We start from the raw sequence: 20,175 nt of genomic DNA, 5'->3' as shown, positions 1-20,175 counted from the left end.
TCATACCTAAAAATTATTGCGATGTTTTGAAACGTAAAATAAAGGCTAATCAATTTTTAATAACTTTTAGTTGTTGTTTTTTTTTATATCAAGATGACGGACAGACCGACTGACAGACAAAACGCAAAAACAATGCGGCTTTGATCCTTTTTAAATAAATTCTATTAGAGCTCAGTGCACCAATGTCTATGAACCCTCGTTAAATATCTCGTGTAAATAAAGACATTTTTTTTTATGGTACCGGTACTAGCCTATTGTGAGGTAATGGAATTTTTTTTCTTTGACGTCATTTGAATGGACATTTTAAATGTAATGTTAAAAGAACGCACTCGGTGCACCAATGTCTATTAACCCTCGAAAAATTGCTTGTATTAATGAAAACATATTTTAGTCTAACTAAGCCGTGTGACGTAGTGTTTTTTTTTTCCTTTGACGTCATATGGAATGAATTCTTTAAAAGAAATGCTAAAAGAACGCACTCGGTGCACCAATGTCAATGAACACTCGATAAATGGCTCGTATCGATGAAGCCGACTTTTAGTCTAGCTAGGCCGTGTGACGTAGTGTTTTTTTTTCCTCTGACGTCATATGGAATGAATTCTTTAAAAGAAATGCTAAAAGAACGCACTCGGTGCACCAATGTCTATGAACACTCGATAAATGGCTCGTATCGATGAAGGCGATTTTTAGTCTAGCTAGGCCGTGTGACGTAGTGTTTTTTTTTCCTCTGACGTTATATGGAATTAATTCTTCAAATGAAATAAAAAAAGAACTCGGTATAGTAATGTTTATTAAGCCTCGTTATGTGACTCGCGTTTAAAAAAGGAATGATATCTTGATTTAGATCTAATCTAGATTTTTTAAACTAGATCTAGATTTTTATTACAGTATATCTAGATCTGGATTTATATTCTAATTAAAATTATTTTAGAGTCTCTATATAGAATTTCTAGATCTAGTTTAGACTAAAATAGACTAGATTAAGATGTAGAATTTCAATTTCTAAACTTAAAGTGTAAAAAAAAAGTGTAGATTTTCATTTCCAAACGTTTTGATCAATATTGTAATGTTTTAATATACTAAAACTAATCTACTATTTTTTATTTAATTTAAATTTACGGCAAATGAATCTTTGAAACATTATTACTTTTGACCATCGGATGGCTGCCTGGTCGTGCTGTTTTCGCGCTGGACTGTCGTTCAGATTTATGGATGATCCAGGGTTCAAACCCTGCCCGCTCCCATCCCCCGTCGTCCTGCGGGAGGTTTGGACTAGGAAGTAATTATCTTCAACTCTGAAGGAACATCCGAAACATGTAAAACATTTTACATCAAAATTAAATCACCTCTTGAATATTATTTGCGAATATGCAGATCCGACAGGGATCCGACTTCGACGGCGCCGCCTCTGAGTTTGTGTAACACAAACTCTCTTTGTAATCTTGTTTATCGATTGTTTTTGTTTAGCGCTATTTCATGCTTTTATCTTTCTCACTACGCTACGATCCTATCATTTGTCTGGACCAGTTGGGAAAATGTGGAGGGGGGGGGGGGAAGAAAGAAAAGGATGTCTGGTGTGGTGTGTGGTTTACGATTTCTATGAAGTGAAATTCTGCAGACACACACGGAATTGTTTTTCAAAAGCATTTACACAAACAAACAAAAATGAAAAGAAAAGGTGAACGACCTGAATTCAAACTCGTGTCTCACGCTTCCTCGGGCAAACGTGCTAACCACTCTGCAAGTGGGTACTTGTGACAAGAGAAGATTGTATAGTTAACTATTTTTTGTTTCAGTTTAGAGTGGCATGCTGTTTCAGACACATTGTGTATGTTGATTACGTCTTTAAAGAGAAAGATACATATCTATGTTGTATGTTTGTGTTTGAAGTTATTAATAGTTATCGTCGCCCATTCGATTTGGACTTGAAGTCTGTTGTGTAAATATTGTTATGTAACTTCACATCATAGTAAAGTTTCCCTTTCAGTCCTTGTGATCTATAGGTCAGATCATGTAAAGGTCATCTGTTTCTGTGGCCCACGGTTAACGAGGGTGTCATGTGGCCAACACAACGACCAACCGCTTTTACTTTTCCCCAACTAATGTCAGGTACCGATTAGAGCTGGGTGGACTCAGAGGTGGACCCAAAGAAACCCGAAATTAAAAATCCCAGTGTACACCAGGATTCGAACCTGGGACTCCCTGTTCGGAAGTCAAGCGCTTTACCATTCAGCCACCGCGCCTCCACTTCACATCATAGTGTAGATTTTAATCAAGTCCAAAGAACAAAGTAAACTGTCGGATGTTATCACGCGTTTCGCACACCTCAAATATAATTTACTAGTCGACCGGCGGCGTGGCATACGCCGCTATTTTGCAGGGCCAGCCTTTGGTGACCGCAGTGAGCTCGCACTTATGCGACCGCAGTAGGCCCCGCACTTTCATAGGACCCGCTCTAATTTTAGGTGTATAATTTATTAAATTAAACGACACCACAATAACTTATAACAGATTTACGCGGCCTCCTGTCAATTTACCAGGAGCTCCTGAATCTCTCCTGAAATTGCAAAATATACGAAAAAGTCGTGGAAATATCCGGAAATTATTAAAATCTTTAGAAAACTCATTAAATCTCCTGAAATATATAGACAAAAATTGTCATTTTGGGGTGTCATTCAATAAGGAAAATGCCAATCATACGCGCGATAAAAAAAAACGGCCTTATCCCGTAATTTTGGGATCTAGTGAAAGAAGATTCTCGCGCCTTAAACTAATGAAGAATTACTTTACATCAACAATTCTCGTAGATAGATTGAAACATTTGTTAATTCTTGCTCATAGACATATATTATATCTAGACTGGAAACCGGAAATAAATTCTTATCCGCGATTGATCGATTCACAGGCGTATCTATATATAGATTTTTATGTACGTAAACTCTTTTTTCAGGCTCTAGGGGGAGTCGCACCAATCAATTTTGTCTTAGAAAAGTAATGATCTTTAGTTTTCAAAGTCTAGAAATAATGCAAAATCATTTCTCGGATATTCACGCAAATATATGAAACAAAGCCATTTCCTGTTTGTTTTCCATTGAGATAATGTTTCAAAAATCCTAGATGGAAATAGTTCATGTTGATTTAAATCATCTTATATACATTTAAATAAATTGATTGCCTAGATCTTTCTAGATTATGTATCTAAAAATTGCAAAATAATAATTATGAGACGAGAGTACTCTTATTTTTTATGTTCCATTACTAGATCTAGATCTAAAAATTAAATTATATGTTACATAGGTTAGGGTTGAAAAAAAAAAACAGCTTTACTTACAAAACAACGCCTTGATCCAACTTTCTAAAAAATTTTCACGACATTTTTTGTAGTGTTAAAAAGTCTCCATGTCCAGTATAGATATAGTATATATAAGTCTATGTTCTTGCTATTGAGCGTGATCTATGTAGGAAATAGAATTTTTGATACACTGTATGACTTCGCTATACGCAAGGCTTGTAAAGTTCGTGTGATAAATCTATCCGTAGAAATAAGAGAGTGATCTTTCCTTTACTTCTTCTTCTCATCCATTCCAAACTCTTGAGTGAAGAAGAGAATTATATATAGAGATTGAAGGAAACAGGAAAGCATGTCAATATCGTGGTCTCGTGTAGCTGACCTATAGTTCACGATAATTATGCATACAAAGTCAAAACCTTAATTATTTTTGTTGGGTGGGGGAGGGGGCAGATGTGATACTGTATACCATATATACTATGTACGTATAGAATAGCGTAGTGAAAAAAAAAGTTTACAGAAAAAAAATTATCGCCAGATCTTCTAGCCCCAAAGCGGCTCGCGTCAAACAGACTGGCTAAAGCGGCTGCGCCTTATTCTCTGGTTTCGTCAGTCGATGCAAGGACACGTTTTCGCAACCTTTTCTTAGCCCACTATAGCATCGGCCATTTTTACTTTATATCTCACACCTAAACATTTCAATATTTTTGTGGCCCGCCTAGCGTCATGTATTGTTCTGAAATAAAGGAATTCGTGTTTTATTTATATTCTTAAAACAAATTTTCTTTTGGGTTAAAACCAGAAACCTTAACGGTCTTTGTTTTTCAAGTATCAATTTAATATAATTTTAAATGAGATAATACAAAAATTGTCTCGCTGGCCAGTCTCAACATTTCAATGTCTATGAAGTACAGCTTTAAAAAAGCACAAATAATTTTAGGATCTCTAGGGCCTATGCAGGGGCGTAACTAGGGATTTGGGGGCCCGGGGGGATTGACCTCTTTGGGGGCCCCTTGCATTTTGACATTGGACATATGACATGGGATAGTGTACGCAAAAATATATAATCCCCAAATCAAATTGGTTCAGTGTATCAGTAAACTTAACAAAAAGTAATCAAGACTCTTTTAATGAATAATACCTTTGTTTATTAGTTAAATAATGCACAAGTGACAAATCTAAATTGATATCGCTTCATGTCGTGCATTCTGTGCAGCAAAGACATCTATAACATCAACTACATCGATACTTTCTAGTATTTGTGACTTCACTGACATTAAAGCCATGATAAGCCTTTCTTGTGTCATTGTGCTCCTGAGATAGTTTTTGATGAACTTGAGCTTTGAGAATGATCTCTCACTTGACGTAATGGAAGTGGCCTGAGTTAGCGGTATTCGGAGGAGGGTGCAAAGTTTGAGCACACGTAATTAGCATAAGAAACCTGTTTCCTCAATATGTCTATTGGTGATTGTATTACTGGTTTGTTGATGAAAAGTGCTCGTGCATCAATGACATCATTAAAAAAGCGATTTGCCATTTATTTCATCATACAAACAGGAAAAGTAGCACAGTTTGTCATAAGCAGGTCTTCATCTAACAGGTGTCTTAGTTCAAGAAGAAACCCAAAGGTATCCATTTTCTTTCCACCCTTTGAAATCTGTCAAGCACTTCTGTCGTATTACGTTTAAATTGCAGTTCTAATGACAGTCCTACATTAGAACTCAACTTCCCATCAAGTCTTTTCTTTCTTATGGTTGTTTTGATTAAAGGGAATCCATAGTATTCACTACCTTCTTTTGCTTTTTCGATGGATTGGGTTTTTGTCAGTTTCTCATCATTTTGCAGAAAGCATGAAAGGGTACTAATTTCTTTAGCAGCTTCCCGTATATGCAGTCCAGACTTTTGTAGTTTCTTCTGAACTATAGTAATTGGGCGCAGGAGCTTTGACCAGAATTCAAGATAGGCAAAAAATTCGATATTTTCCACTGCATGAAGAAGATTCTGTGCTAATATTTTATGGTATTACGTCATTGTTGGTTGTTTATGTTTTGTGCGAAAGCAAAAGGATTCAGAGCATACAAAAGTGGGAAAGATCCATATCTCGTTATGCTCTAGTATAGAAATACTCCGATAAGTGGACTGCCGTATTCACCATCACAACTGCTGACGAGTAGAAGACCCAGGGAATCATTCCAACTGATCCCAAACTATTGAAACCATCGGTAGCTGTAAATGCAGAGACATTACTCAACGAACGACAGATCAAAAGCAAAGTGAAATACAATGCAAAAGCAAGACTACCTAAAGATTATTCTGTCGGAGAGTTCGTCTATGTCAAACATGGCAGAAAGCAGTGGTCATAAAAAAAACATTCAGCACCCAGATCTTACATCATAAAGACAAACGGAAAAACATACAGAAGAAATCAACGCTTTTTGAATAAGATTTTCGATGAAGACATCTCTGGGTACTATGATACCGATGGAGACAATGAACTGCAAACTGTTGGAACAAACGAAACAGACAGTTATAGACCAACGTCTAGAGAACTTGTTGTGCCAGTCGAGACTACCAGAAGTGGACGAATTGTTAAAGTTCCTAGTAGACAGGGCCGGCCTTAGGCCAATGCAGCCTATGCGGTCACAGTGGGCCCCGCGTTTTCATAGGACCCGCGCTAATTCTAAGTGTACATTATTAAATTAAACCATTATAACGTATATAAAATAACAGGGTTTTCGCGACCTCCTGATTTTTCAGGGCCTCCAGGAAATCTCACGAAAAGGCAAAATATACGATAAAGTCCTGAACTTTTTTTTTAATTTATTCAAATCTCCTGAAGAATAGACGAAATTGACATTTTGGGGTGCCTATAAATAAAAAGTGGCATTGTGAGCTTTCATTTGATAAAAATTTATTGCAAAGACGAAAGTAGGCCTATTTTCTAATTCAAAAAAAAATAATATTGACATTATGCTCATCCCTACCCAGACTAGGCACCGCGCGATCCGTTTCGCATAGGGCCCCGCAAATGCTAGGGCCGGCCCTGCTAGTAGATATCACTCTTTAGAACTTTAAATAGAATGGTGTGATAATAACTTCAAAAAGAAGGATGTGCTAATATTATATGATATTACGTTATTGTTTGTTGTTTATGTTTTGTGCGAAAGCAAAAGGATTAGATGGAAATGAAAAGAAAGTTTCCATTGGATTGAGGAAAGATGAATACAGGGGTAATAACTCAAGTGTGAAGTTTAATTTTGAAATTATAGACGCCAAACCCGAATAATGGACTATTCTAGCATTATTAAGAATAACTTTTGGATCTGTTATACTCGATTCTGTAAATTTTGCTTCAAGGTTAATTAGTGTAGCCATAAAATACTCGCCATTTAGATCTATTATTAGTAAAGGTAACAAGATAACTGGAATTCGCTGTATATCATGCAGTTTTATTCGTGGCAACATAGTTTAAAATGTAAAACTAACTTTAAAAAATACTTTGATTTCTGTGGGAAAAAATATTTTTAAAATGCCAACAAAGTCAACGTACTGATAGACCTAGATCTAGGTTTAGTCTTTGTGATAAATTTAATCCATAAATGTTTAGAAAAAAAAGACACCCGTTGACACTATTTGTCAATCAAATATATTAAATTTATGTATTTACAAATAAATTTCGGACACCCATTTGGGGGCCCCCCCTAGGTGGGGGCCCGGGGGGATTTTAAAATTCTCCCCCCCCTCCCCCCCCCCCCCTTAGTTACGCCACTGGGCCTATGGCTAATCATAAACAAAATGTATTGAATTCAATGTTCCACAAAGTTCTTGATCACTAATTATTGTCCGTTACAACCGATCACGATATCAGTTTTGCTCATATAATGTATACAATTTGTTTATAAATTACTTCAGACAGTTTGCTGTCTGGTGTGTCTAGTCTAGTGGTTCATGAAATCGATCTGTAAGATTGCATGTTATAAGTCTGCAGCCCTAAATATTCTGAGAAAAGTTCAAAGTTCATCAGAATATTACCAAGCAAATCATAGACCGTCATGTTGACTGGTTGATAAGGAATGAATTAGAGTTGTCGTTGCTGCATCCAATATTTGAGGCCTATGTCACGTAGTGCTAGGGTCGGCAACTTGTGTAGCCTTTGAGTCGTCAGTGTTGACTTTGTTTTCTTTGCAGGGTGACGTAAGAAAAGGCGACGATGGAAAAAATGGATACTAGGGGCCGACCATCAATGAGAATCATGGGACCTAGTCAACCGCGCTGTTCCTGTAGGCCAGAGGATTCAAGCCCCCGTCTAGTAGTGGAACTAGGTTGGCTAAGAACAGGAAGCGAACCAGGCCCCTGCAGTATACACAGGGTGAGCTTTTTCTTTATTACTCGTGGTGGGTATGGAACAAAAGCCAGCCACACCGTTCCACAAAGAGGGCCGACATCAGTATCCCGTTAGCTGGAGTGGCGGTCCCTGCACTGAATTTGGCGGTTACATTATAGCAATATGAAGCAAACTCCCCATGGTTAGCATTGTCCTCTGCCACTTATAGCGAGTGGACCCAGGACTGAGGCGCTGCGCGCTGTGTACCTGGTACGGTCCCCTTACTCGGTCCATGGCCGACACTGCTGGGGGCCATCAGACAGGACTTAGGGTGAAGAGCACCGTTTCCAGGCCTGTTCGTTGGATGAAAACCTTTCTAACGATCAAATGGAAAATGGCGCTTTCTATTCTTTAATGGACTTTTTCGAAGGCCCTTTATGCCGACCATCGTCGGTAATCCGGAGGGGGGGGGCGATCAAAGTCGCGGGTCCTAACATTTGGGGACTCCCGAAATTGGTATGTCTGGTCTAAAAGAGTGTCACGGGTGAACGTATGAGAATGTACTATCCAGTTTTATAAGCCAGAATGAATCCGGTTCTGACCAGAAGTCTATAATAGTGGATATGAGATAAAGAATTGTTGTGATATCCTGACAAAATAAAGTTCCTGTCATGTTTTTTATAGCCTAGCAACAGTTGAAGTGTGACTTGGACCATGCTGTGGACAAATATTTACAATATATTCATTTCAAAAACAGAGAGTATGTAAATAAAAAAAAAAAATTAGATATAAGAAAGTTTAAATATATATGGGTTAATTAAACATACTACCAGGGGTAGAGCAGAATTACTTTCCAATCAATAATAGTTCACTATGTAGGTATCCATAGCTTACCCTTAATATAGCCGTGCTTTGAGCTCAATGGTTTGGGAATACTTTAAATGCACCGCGTCTTCCCCTCCTTGCCCATGCAGTGTGCATATAGTTTCTTGTACGACTGTTTCAACCTTTTCATGGACGTTTACAGATTACTATTTTGGTTTTTCGTTATATGTATCGACTATTGAGTCTCTTTTCTGTAACCGGCTACTTCACAACGATGTCTTGGTCTAATGAATAGTTCTCATCACAGCCCTTACCAATAATAATCGACCTGACATCGTTAATCTTTCACTCAGGTATAGCGCTACACTCACTGTCATACACTCAAACATACACAAGCACTGTCCTGGAAAACCAAACACACACAAACTGCACACACTCACACACACACTTATAAGATTCCGTGACTTAACTTCCCCACCCCACCACGCAGACAACATGGTGGAGGAGGTGGGCAAATCGGAAAGGGGTGGGAACCTCAGGTTGTAATCTTAATTTCGTTGTTCGAATTCATTCTCGCGTGCTTTTAGGCTCTTAATATTTCCATAGGAACATAAAACTATTGGATTTTATTGTTAATTCAATGATTTTATTTATAGAAACAAACAAGGCTTGTAAAGACGAAATTCAACTTCTTCGTTCTATGGTATTCCGAGTGGACCTATGTTTTAACTGGTTTACAGTAGTTCTTTGCTTGTTTTTGTTTTCATGCTTTCTAGTCACGTGATGATTATGGTAAGTATTATACTGTCATCAATAAAATTTAATTTATAATTGACAAAAAAGATGTGCTTATCTTAAATCTTATCTTATCTTATAAAATACAGACGTTACTTCAAATAAAGAAGATAATTACGTCCTACGCGTGTTCCTCGGTCGGACTAGTCACGCATGTTAATCAATGACTTAAATTCTGCCAAGCCATTGGTTTTCCTGGCTGACTCAGGCAACCCATTCCATGCTCTAATAGCACTAGGGAAGAAGGAGTATTTCTACAAATTTGTCCCAGCATATGGGACAAGGAATGTGCCTTTACAGCATCTTCCCTATAGATCGCATGAATGGGGAACTTTTGAATGAGAAATGCGCGTACGTTCCTACAAGTGTATAAACTCTTTCAAAGATGAGGCTATAATACAGAACGGAGTAACTTCTAATGATTACGTATAGCGATTGACAAATATATTAAAATAAGACATTTCTTTCATCGTAACAAAATGAACTTGTTGCTCCTATCAGTCGAGTACAGACTTAGAAAGAGATTTATTTTAAAAGGAAGAGAGATGTAAATATAAAAATACTTTCTCAAGTGTATAAACTTACTTTATCGTTTTACTCAATATTTTCGTCCAATGCATGATTGTAGTAGATGCTACCGTTCTATGGTCACGATAGTTCCGAGTCCGAACCAGAATTGCCCTTGTAAGAGGTCAAGACGATGGACAAGACAGTAGACAAAATAATTAACAAATAGTAAAAAGAGTGGACAAGACAAACGTTTGAAAAACGATGGACTCGACAATAGAAAAACAGTGGACAAGACAATGGTCATCAGTGGACAGGTCAGTGGAAAGAACCGTGAACAAGCTATTGGGCAAGACATAATGTTTTGTCTTTAACTTCGACCCTTATGTTGCAGTACAGAAAGAGCATCATGTTAACCTTGAGACACTTTGTGACGCTGGCGTTGTGTGGGTTTCACGTTGCAGTGATTCTAATTCTAGATCTAGTGGCACCATCAATTCAACGAGTCACACCAGGCAATTTTAATTTTAAAACACTAGTGTCATTTGCCTTGCTTTTCTTCTCTGACGTTTTTCTTCTGCTAATAGTGAATAGTTGTAAAAATGGTGTATTTTTATGAAAAAACTGCTTGCATACTTGATTTTAAAAATTAGATTTTTCGCTTTCAGAAAAAAATATTCTAAAACCGTTTGCATAAATGTGTTTAAAATATGTTACACTAACCCTAACCCTTACTATACAGCCTCCTGTGTTTGTTACTATTAATAGTGAATAGTTGTAAAAATGGTTAATTTTTGTGAAAAAAAAACTGCTTGAATAGTTGATTTTAAACATTAAATTTTTCGCTTTTAGAAACAAAAAGTAGAGTTGCATCAGAATTTTGGAAGGTCTAAATTATTTTGATGTCGGATTTTCCCTATCTTTTCTAGTTTACGAGATCTAAACGGGATGGACGGACGGACAAACCACACAAAACTAATAGCGTCTTTTGCCTTTTTGGGGGGCCGCTAAAAATATGTCACTTCTGACAGGAAGTGAGCTCTTATGGTACTGTGATCATAAAAGTCAAGCTCGCTAGTCAGTTTGACGTTTGTTATTTATTGTGTTCAGATTGGCTTTTGGGGTATTTATTTTTTGTTCCCCCCAATTCTTACTACTAGCTTACAATCTCTTCATGGACAAAAGCGAAATGTAAAATGTTGGGTGGAAGGAAATTCCCGCAACTGTTAGCGAAGTTGATAGAGGGTCACGCTTATTATACTAATGTCGTGGTTTCGATCCCGATACTGCCATTTTTAAAAAATTACTATCTGATCCGAACCGATCCAATCTGAACCGATTCAATATGATTCGATCCAAACCGGATGTTTGTAAAATGTTTTACATGTTTCGGATGTTCCTTCAGAGTTGAAGATAGTTTACTTCCTCGTCCAAACCTCCCGCAGGACGACGGGGGATGGGAGTGGGCAGGGTTTGAAGCAAGGACCATCGATAAATCCGAACGACAGTCTAGCGCGCAAACCGCACGACCAGGCAGCAATCCATATATCATATTATATCAGAACCGATCATATGTTAATTTGAACATAAGTAGAAATTGATTTTTAAAAACTAAACAGGCCGGATGGATTGTCAAGACACAAGATTGTATTTGAATGGACAGTGAAAGATAATTATAGACATTTAGTCATCGCTTATGTTTGATGAAAGGAATAAAAATAGGCTGTTACTTTACGTTGTCGGTCTTTACAGCGCTGATCAGAGACTAATCGATAGCCCTACAATTGAGGCTCTTTAAAAGCCATTCTACGTCTACTTGTGATCAGTGAAAAAACGAAATATAGATCTAATAATATAGATCTAACATATTCAGCAAGGTCTGAAAGGAGAACTTTAACTTTTACTTTCTAGTAAACATCTAAATGTCATTCTAAGTGTGACGATCACACTTGCCGGGGATTATATTATCAAACTTGACAATTCAATGAAATGAAGAAAGAAACATCTCTCTGTATTTTCTTAAAACTTCTTTAATAATACTTCTTCAAATTTCACATAAAATGATTTCTCAATTCAATAACAACTTGACTTTATACTTCAAAGATACATGAAACTTCACTTAGTATAACTTCAACTTCAACTTTAAAACTTTAACTAATGGACCCGCTAATATCACAAAACTTATAACCATTACTAATCGAGGACTAAACGAGGACCCCGTCTAACTGACTTTCCCTTAATTTATACCTTTCTTAATCGTACATTCCAGAATCATGGAAACTTCTCCCCTAATTATTTTAGTAACTTTGACCTTCTAGAAGCTGACGTGTGCTATTTTTTCCCCTTAACCTCTTTCTTTGATTGGATACCTAAAATTAACTCGTTTACGCTGGACACTTGCACTGGTTTGACCTCGAGCTTCTAGAAACGGGTCGAAATAGGTCACAGACTCGACTCGTGACACTAAGTATGCCGACTTTAAAATTGTGGATCCTATTTGAGGCTGATATCTTTATGTGAATTTATCGAGATCTATTTTTAAAAAGGGGGAAGGGGCTGAAAAAATGTGTTTAGTCTATGACAAGTCTCATTGCAACGAAAACAAAGGCAGATTTATAAATCAAGATTCTGAAAATAAATATAGCAATATGAATTAAAGGTGTAAAAAAAATTCTGCATAATATAAATTAATAATAATCCATAAAACATACTTAACTATAGATTTCAATCATTTTGTGTTTTGTTTTTTAAAGCTCACTTTTTTTTCCGTTTCTTTTTTCATTTTTTTTTTTTACAATTCCTTTATTCAGGTCACACATTCATGGAAAAAAATGGATCCTGAGTGGACACGACTCTCAAAAACGGCTCTAACGATTTTCATATAAAATGACAGTTGATGTATAACATTGCAAAAATAATTACTAGCTCGTTGGCCACACTTCGAAAACTGTATTTTGACTGTTATAACTTTTCAAATTTAAAAAAGAAATTTATTAAATTTGGCTACTGAACGAGAAAATATTGATCTTGATTCTTCAGGTATATCTACATATACGAATAGTAGGATTCAAGAATTTTATCAATTAATGTTCAGGAACATTTTACGCAGCGTCTTCAAAGTCTAGATTTAATTAGATTTAAAGACCTACCATTAGAATATTATAAAGTCTAGCAGATGTATACATTTGTTAACCATGATTATTTTCTTGGAGGGGGTGGGGGTGGAACGGGATCTGCTCTCTTGTTTTATTGGAATTGATATCAATACATACGGAAGTAAATGTTACCCAACTAGTTAAAACTAAACTGTATATAAAATGTAAATCCAGCATGTCTTCAGGGTTACCAGACACTTCCAATTGTTCAATCTAGATTTTAGTGGACATCTTAAAGCAGGGGTGGGCAACCTTTTTGGATCGAGGGCCGCATTTCTTTAAATTTGGGAATGGCGGGCCGCATATGTATATACAACTTAGAAAGATACTCTGGCTATAACTTTTAATTCATAGTCACACTGTATTATATTCACGTTTCTTTTTTTTCCACACTCCACGTTAATGAATTACAAGAGAGTTAGCATTTTTTTTAATCAATTAATTTTTTTTTTAATTGCTGTCGTCTTTTTATATTACAATAACCCCACTAATATACAGTTGTACTTAATGTGCAGCATTTTACTTTTTACACTCGTGCATAATGTTCCGGAACTGTGGAACTAGCTTACTAGTTGTTACCCTTGTGACTGCTGTCAAATTACAGTCAGTCGAAATCGACCAGTAATTATACTTGTATAGTTTCCCCCCACCCAAAATATAATGCTTGTTCACTGGATGAGACAATATATGTTCCGGAAGTTAAATATCGGGACGAGCGAAACTTGCCCTTTTGGAGCATTACCAGAGAATGCTGGCCATGTCCTCCAATGGTGCATAATGAATCAGAGACCCGAATGGGACTCTAGCCCCAAAGCCCTCTTATAGAACCCAAACTATTTGGAGAACTGCCTGTATCTGGAAAACATAGCGCGGTTTATCTTAGATATAGGATTACTGATCTGAACCCTCCAACATGTAAAATGAGAACAAAGAAGAAGAACAGATGTATGTGTACACAAATAGTGTGAACAGCAGCACATTTTTTAAAGTGTTGACATACAGATTCTGGCACTCACAAGACTCCTGTGAAAGTACTGACTAGAGGTTCTCTTTGCTCGGAGTTATGTCCTCTGGAGCTAAATCAGCTTCTGCGCTAAATGGTGAGCTAATGGTATTGAAAACCGGTTCTTGACGTCTTAAAATTTGCTTATATAAATGTGTTGTACTTTTAATCATTTCGCTAGAAATAATTTCAACTTTCGGCAAAGGAAAATGACAAAACCTGTTTTCTTTTGCTTGCTTGTAGGAATGGGAAGGCCATTTACCATCCATTTGCATTTCATATGCAAAAGACTCATTGCAGTAGTAATTATGAAACTTGAAATCTGTCTTCCACTCTTCATTAGAATTATTGGTTACAAGGTCACATTCAATGTCCTTCAAGTAACAGAACAATTTCTTCCTTGAGATTTTATAGTGTTCTTGTTTACCTTGCCCATGCTAAGATAGCGTATATATTGGATTACTTTGTTCATATTCGTAACTACCCTAGCTCTAGTATGTTTGACTACTATGTATATTCTGCAATCACGAAATTTAAATTTTATGAAGCTTTGTGCAAACTTTCCTGTTTAAAGTTTATGGTTGATGTATTTAAAAAAAACACCATTTTACTCAGTCAAAGATCGAGATCCACCATTTGTCACCCTTGCCATCTTCTTCCAAGCATACCCAACATTCAATATAGTTCTTCATAGCATTGAATAAATACTGATCAGAGATTGTGTCTTGAATTGAGTGTATTGATGTATAGCCAATAAGCATAGTCTTCGTTTGCTTGAAAGTTTTTATAATGACAGTTTCAATAATTTATATTTATATTATTTTTAATATATTTGCATTTTTATAAGTATATACTGTGGGCACACCTGACTTCTGTAGGTGTCGGCGGGCCGCATAAAACACTCCGGCGGGCCGCATGTGGCCCGCGGGTCGTAATTTGCCCACCCCTGTCTTAAAGGAAATTCATCAGAGTGTGGGCGAAATAAAATCACGGGATCACTTTTGTATGTTACTCCTAGTCAACTAGAGACATGAGTCTAGAGTCACATCTATGTTCAAAATGTGAAACTAAAATCTGGACTATATTCCAGTGCCACGTGACCAGCAGATCTAATGCTCTGAAAGCAAGAATTCTACTCTATTTACAGCAATGTAACAAGGTACATAACTTCAAAGAATAAAAGTTTCTGCTTTTCGTTTGGGAATAGTTAGAAAGAAAACGTGCCTCACCAAATTCGTAAAACTTTACAGATGACAAAGTAGAGACCATACAAGCAACAAAAGCTAAACTGTAACAGCGACATTTTGTTTCCTGCTTACGTAATAGTGTCACGTGAATGAAATAACTTCCGTAGGGAAATTTAAATTAACATGCAGACCCTATGTCACGTGACAGGGTTTACAAGCGTCCGGAGATATGCATGACTGATTGCACGACGTTGACCTATTATCGTAAAGACAAAATTATTTTAGCACGACTTTTCTATAGACATGTCAGAAGTTTGATCGCATACTACGTAACGCAGTGTTTTTGATATTGAAATATGTATCCTCTTCTAACCCCATACTGCTATAGTCTACGGTTCTATCTGCACAAGGTATTGGCCAACTCTATTTGTTGCCCAATAAGGAAAGAGGTGAGACGGCAGAGTGCTAGAACGCTCGACTTCCGAACTATGAACACTGGGATTTTGTGTTTCCGGATTTTTATAAAGCTATTGAGTCCAACCAAATTTGAGGTACAACTTTAACGACAGGCGGTTAAGTGTTGTGCTGGCCACACGATACCCTTGTTAAACTTCGAGCATAGAAACACATCTTTCTCATGGACCGCAGTATGAAAGGGGAATTTAGCTCTTTACAGTTTTCAAATGAATAGCGTCATCTCAGATGTCATTTAGGCCTAGGTCTGGTTATAAATTTGTAGTACGTTTATAGTGGGAGAACAGCTTAGCTCCCGTATACACACATAATCTCGTGTGGCTTCAGTTTAAGTATTATGTATTACTGTTCTAAGATAATGTGTCTCTATCGATCAGAAATATCAAAATTATAATCGAATCTATTGGGGGGGGGGGGGGCAAGACGTTGTTCCGTTACTACCAAACATAAGCTTGAATCGACCTGTCCTACAAATGTATAAGACTCTTCAGTTCCGCACGGAAGAATCACAAAAGGAAGTCTACAGCAGAAAACAACAAACACTCACAGAATCTATTTTTAGATTTAATAATGTAGGTTAAACTTGATTAGAAACGAAAATTTAACGGCACATTACCCTCCCCCCTCTTAAATCCTTCCTGTGCATTCGATGTAGTTGTCCGTATAATCTTTTGTTAAGCCTTTAGGAGTCACGCTTGTTGCTGCTTCTCAGGTCACGAGCGGGAACTGCGCGAGGAACTGGTACCTTGAGAAAATAGGAAGTTACATTTTAGCAAAATATATATCAACTGTCAAATTTCTAGGAAAATCGTTAGAGCCGTTTTAGATAACCGTGTCCAACCAAGTTTTGACTATAGGAAGGAAGGGGGTAATATAATATGACTTTAAATGCATATATTTTAAGCTATTCAGACATAAAATTGAGTTATTAAGTCATTTTGCTAGGCCAAATAGGTGAAGGTTTCTTTTTAATTCTACATTGAAAAGATCCAGTTGACGCCCTATTAAGCAATAAAATACAGTAAGAGAGAACATGTAAAATTTCAATTAATTTATTTTTAAGACAATTCTTCTTTTATGAAGCTTTTTATAAGAGCGATTATTTTAGTCTTATTAGAGTATCTACAATTCTTATTGAAAACAAGAACTGAATAATAACTTAAAAACGTGTTTTTTACGGCACTTCCTCCTTTAAGAAGCTAATGAATTATTTGTAAGAGGGATTATTGATACATAAAGAAGGTAATTCCAGGTGGAGCTAGTGTCATTTGCCTCGCTGTTCTTTTCTGGCGTTTTTCTTCTGCCAGCGCTGTTCTCTTTTCTTCAGCAATTTGTGCGCCAGTTTTCACAGCGCGATGCCATGATACTCTGTCATGTGCTTCTGTCTCCCAGGTGGCTGGTTCTATGCTGAACGCTTTTATAGAAGCTTTGAGGGTATTGTATACATATGTATCGTGTCACACATGAGTTCTATCTGTCCAACTAATGAGCTCTACATAAGACGGACCCAAAATGTCATTGATCGTCTATTTATTTATTCAACTTTTTACTGAGGACATGCGAAAATTCCAAAAGATGCATATTCAAAATAGACCAACTTTAATTTTAAGATTAAATTTTATTAAATTAAAACAGTAAATCAGAGTTCTCCCTGCGTAACCAACAAACTAGTATTTTGTTTCCCAAAAATATTTATAAACAATAGAATTTCTAAGAAAATCGCTAGGGCAGATTTTGAAATTCTCGTCCTGGTTCAAGGTTTTAGGTTCCACTCATGAATAGTTTGCAAGCTAAAAAGAATTGTAATGACTTTGTGCAACAAGCGAACGAGATTCGATTCTATAAATCTTCCCACCAATTATTATATTATTAGAGTACAACTGATTAACATTCCTCGATACTTCTGTATTTTGTACTCCGGATACACGAACTTGATATTTATGGTTCCCTTCCCGGTAGAAACAATGCTCAATTGGAGCACTAAATGACAATATAAAAGTGTTCGAACTATGCAGATGATCGTAACGTCAACGTGAAATAGAAGCAATCGTGCTCCACAGTATGTTGTAGAGATACAGTGTTGTTTTCAATACAAATATCTGAGAGAATAATTTACAAAGAGAAAAACAAAACCTTTTGCTAGAACAAATTCGTACAAGGGCTCCTTCTTCCCTAGTGCCATTAGAGAATGTAATGGGTTGCCTGAATCAGCCAGGAAAACCAACGACTTAGCAAAGTTTAAGACATTGATTAACATGCATGACTAGATTGACACATGAAATGCGAAGGACGTAATCGTCTTCTTTTTTCTTTTTCAAGTAACGCCTGTAATCAATGAGATAAGAAGATAATTCTTATTCAACTCATACACGGTCGAGTTAGGGGGCAGTCAAATGCAGTATTCTAAAACCGGAATCATGCTCAGTTTATATTTTTAAAAAGATTCCTAAGCGACTTTATCTCTTTGAGACATGCTTCCTCTGCCTTTTTTTTTTTGTTAGATGGTTGAAAAGATGAAAAAGTAAATTCCACTTGATGAGTGAGATGTTTCAAGGCACCCTCGAAAAAACAGTGAACTTAAAATGGTATCTAGAGATTAACCCTCCAACTGCCATTCAAACCTTTCATTTGATCACGAAAGGACCACCCGATTTTCTCTTTCTGTTCTTCAAGGTTAACATTTTGAAAGAGAGTGTACATTCGATCTAGTGCAGAACCTCAGGATCAAGATGTGTATTCTTTACTTACTGGTTAGATCTTTAAAATGAAAACAAAAGCCCCACAAGAGATTCCCCAAACGTAGTAGGTGCTGGCATTATATTTAAAATGAAAACAAAAGCCCCACAAGAGATTCCCCAAACGTAGTTGGTGCTGGCATTATATTTAAAATGAAAACAAAAACCCCACAAGATATTCCCCAAACGTAGTTGGTGCTGGCATTATATTTAAAATGAAAACAAAAGCCCCACAAGAGATTCCGCAAACGTAGTTGGTGCTGGCATTATATTTAAAATGAAAACAAAAACCCCACAAGATATTCCCCAAACGTAGTTTGTGCTGGCATTATATTTAAAATGAAAACAAAAGCCCCACAAGAGATTCCCCAAACGTAGTTGGTGCTGGCATTATATTTAAAATGAAAACAAAAGCCCCACAAGAGATTCCCCAAACGTAGTTGGTGCTGGCATTATATTTAAAATGAAAACAAAAGCCCCACAAGAGATTCCCCAAACGTAGTTGGTGCTAGCATTATATTTAAAATGAAAACAAAAGCCCCACAAGAGATTCCCCAAACGTAGTTGGTGCTGGCATTATATTTAAAATGAAAACAAAAGCCCCACAAGAGATTCCCCAAACGTAGATGGTGCTGGCATTACATTTAAAATGAAAACAAAAGCCCCACAAGATATTCCCCAAACTTAGTTGGTGCTGGCATTATATCTAAAATGAAAACAAAAGCCCCACAAGATATTCCCCAAACGTAGTTGGTGCTGGCATTATATTTGAAATGAAAACAAAAGCCCCACAAGAGATTCCCCAAACGTAGTTGGTGCTGGCATTATATTTAAAATGAAAACAAAAGCCTCACAAGAGATTCCCCAAACGTAGTTGGTGCTGGCATTATATTTAAAATGAAAACAAAAGCCTCACAAGAGATTCCCCAAACGTAGTTGGTGCTGGCATTATATTTAAAATGAAAACAAAAGCCTCACAAGAGATTCCCCAAACGTAGTTGGTGCTGGCATTATATCTAAAATGAAAACAAAAGCCTCACAAGATATTCCCCAAACGTAGTTGGTGCTGGCATTATATTTGAAATGAAAACAAAAGCCCCACAAGAGATTCCCCAAACGTAGTTGGTGCTGGCATTATATTTAAAATGAAAACAAAAGCTCCACAAGAGATTCCCCAAACGTAGTTGGTGCTGGCATTATATTTAAAAATTTGACGTCATTTCCTAGCCGACAACCCAGTGTTGGCACATTGGTATCGATACCTGGGACGCTTTGGATAAGGGCCGAGAGCTATCTAGGTAGATGAGAAGACCAGACCGAAAGGATGCGTGGTGGCAACTTAATCGTGCTGAGCTGGATGTCCTAGCTCAGTTCCGAGTCGGTCACTGACCAGTTGGTGTTTATTTCGGACGTTTTTGACGACACTACGACTCACGGTGTCGCCACTGCATGGAGGAAGATGACACAATACATCATAGTCTCTATGGAGGTCTCGCGTTTTGCATGAAGGACGATTGGGGCAAGGATTTGTTAGAGAGAGAACTGGTCCATGTGCAGCAACGGGTCTGTCCTTGCCCGGGGACAAGGCGACCTTAAAACTCACTGTATGTGTGTAAAAAGCAATGTAAACAGGTGTGGATAATGGTAATATCTTCGATTCCGAAGATTAAGGTTGAGTGCAGTGTCTCACATGACTACACAAACAAGGTGTACATAAAACATAGTTATTTGCGTGTCTTTACGATACAGATTAGAGAGAATTGATCTTTGGTGCTTCTTAATGTAAGCCATGATCTTTTAAGAAATACTGGAAGATATTTTGTATTTACATTCGATTTTACAACTTTACATTTATTTTTCTTTTATTTTTACATTTGCATT

At 37.0% G+C, this 20,175-nt stretch overlaps 1 protein-coding gene across 2 annotated transcripts in view; it reads left to right on the top strand.

Moving 5' to 3' along the window:
* The first annotated feature begins 1,539 nt into the window (after positions 1 to 1,539).
* LOC106073772 (uncharacterized) overlaps positions 1,540 to 20,175 on the top strand; it is a 30,792-nt gene continuing 12,156 nt past the window's right edge. Inside the window, exons 1-2 of one of the 2 annotated variants that reach the window (XM_056011063.1) lie at positions 1,540 to 1,744; positions 9,095 to 9,230. The gene's annotated coding sequence lies outside the window, so the exon portion shown is untranslated. The remainder of the gene's footprint in view (positions 1,745 to 9,094; positions 9,231 to 20,175) is intronic. The other variant, XM_056011064.1, reaches the window with a different exon arrangement.

This window comes from Biomphalaria glabrata, chromosome 14 (assembly GCF_947242115.1).
Source record: "Biomphalaria glabrata chromosome 14, xgBioGlab47.1, whole genome shotgun sequence".
NCBI lineage: Eukaryota > Metazoa > Mollusca > Gastropoda > Planorbidae > Biomphalaria > Biomphalaria glabrata.
Note: the sequence above shows the minus strand (reverse complement) of the source record. Positions and strands in the feature narration are given on the sequence as shown.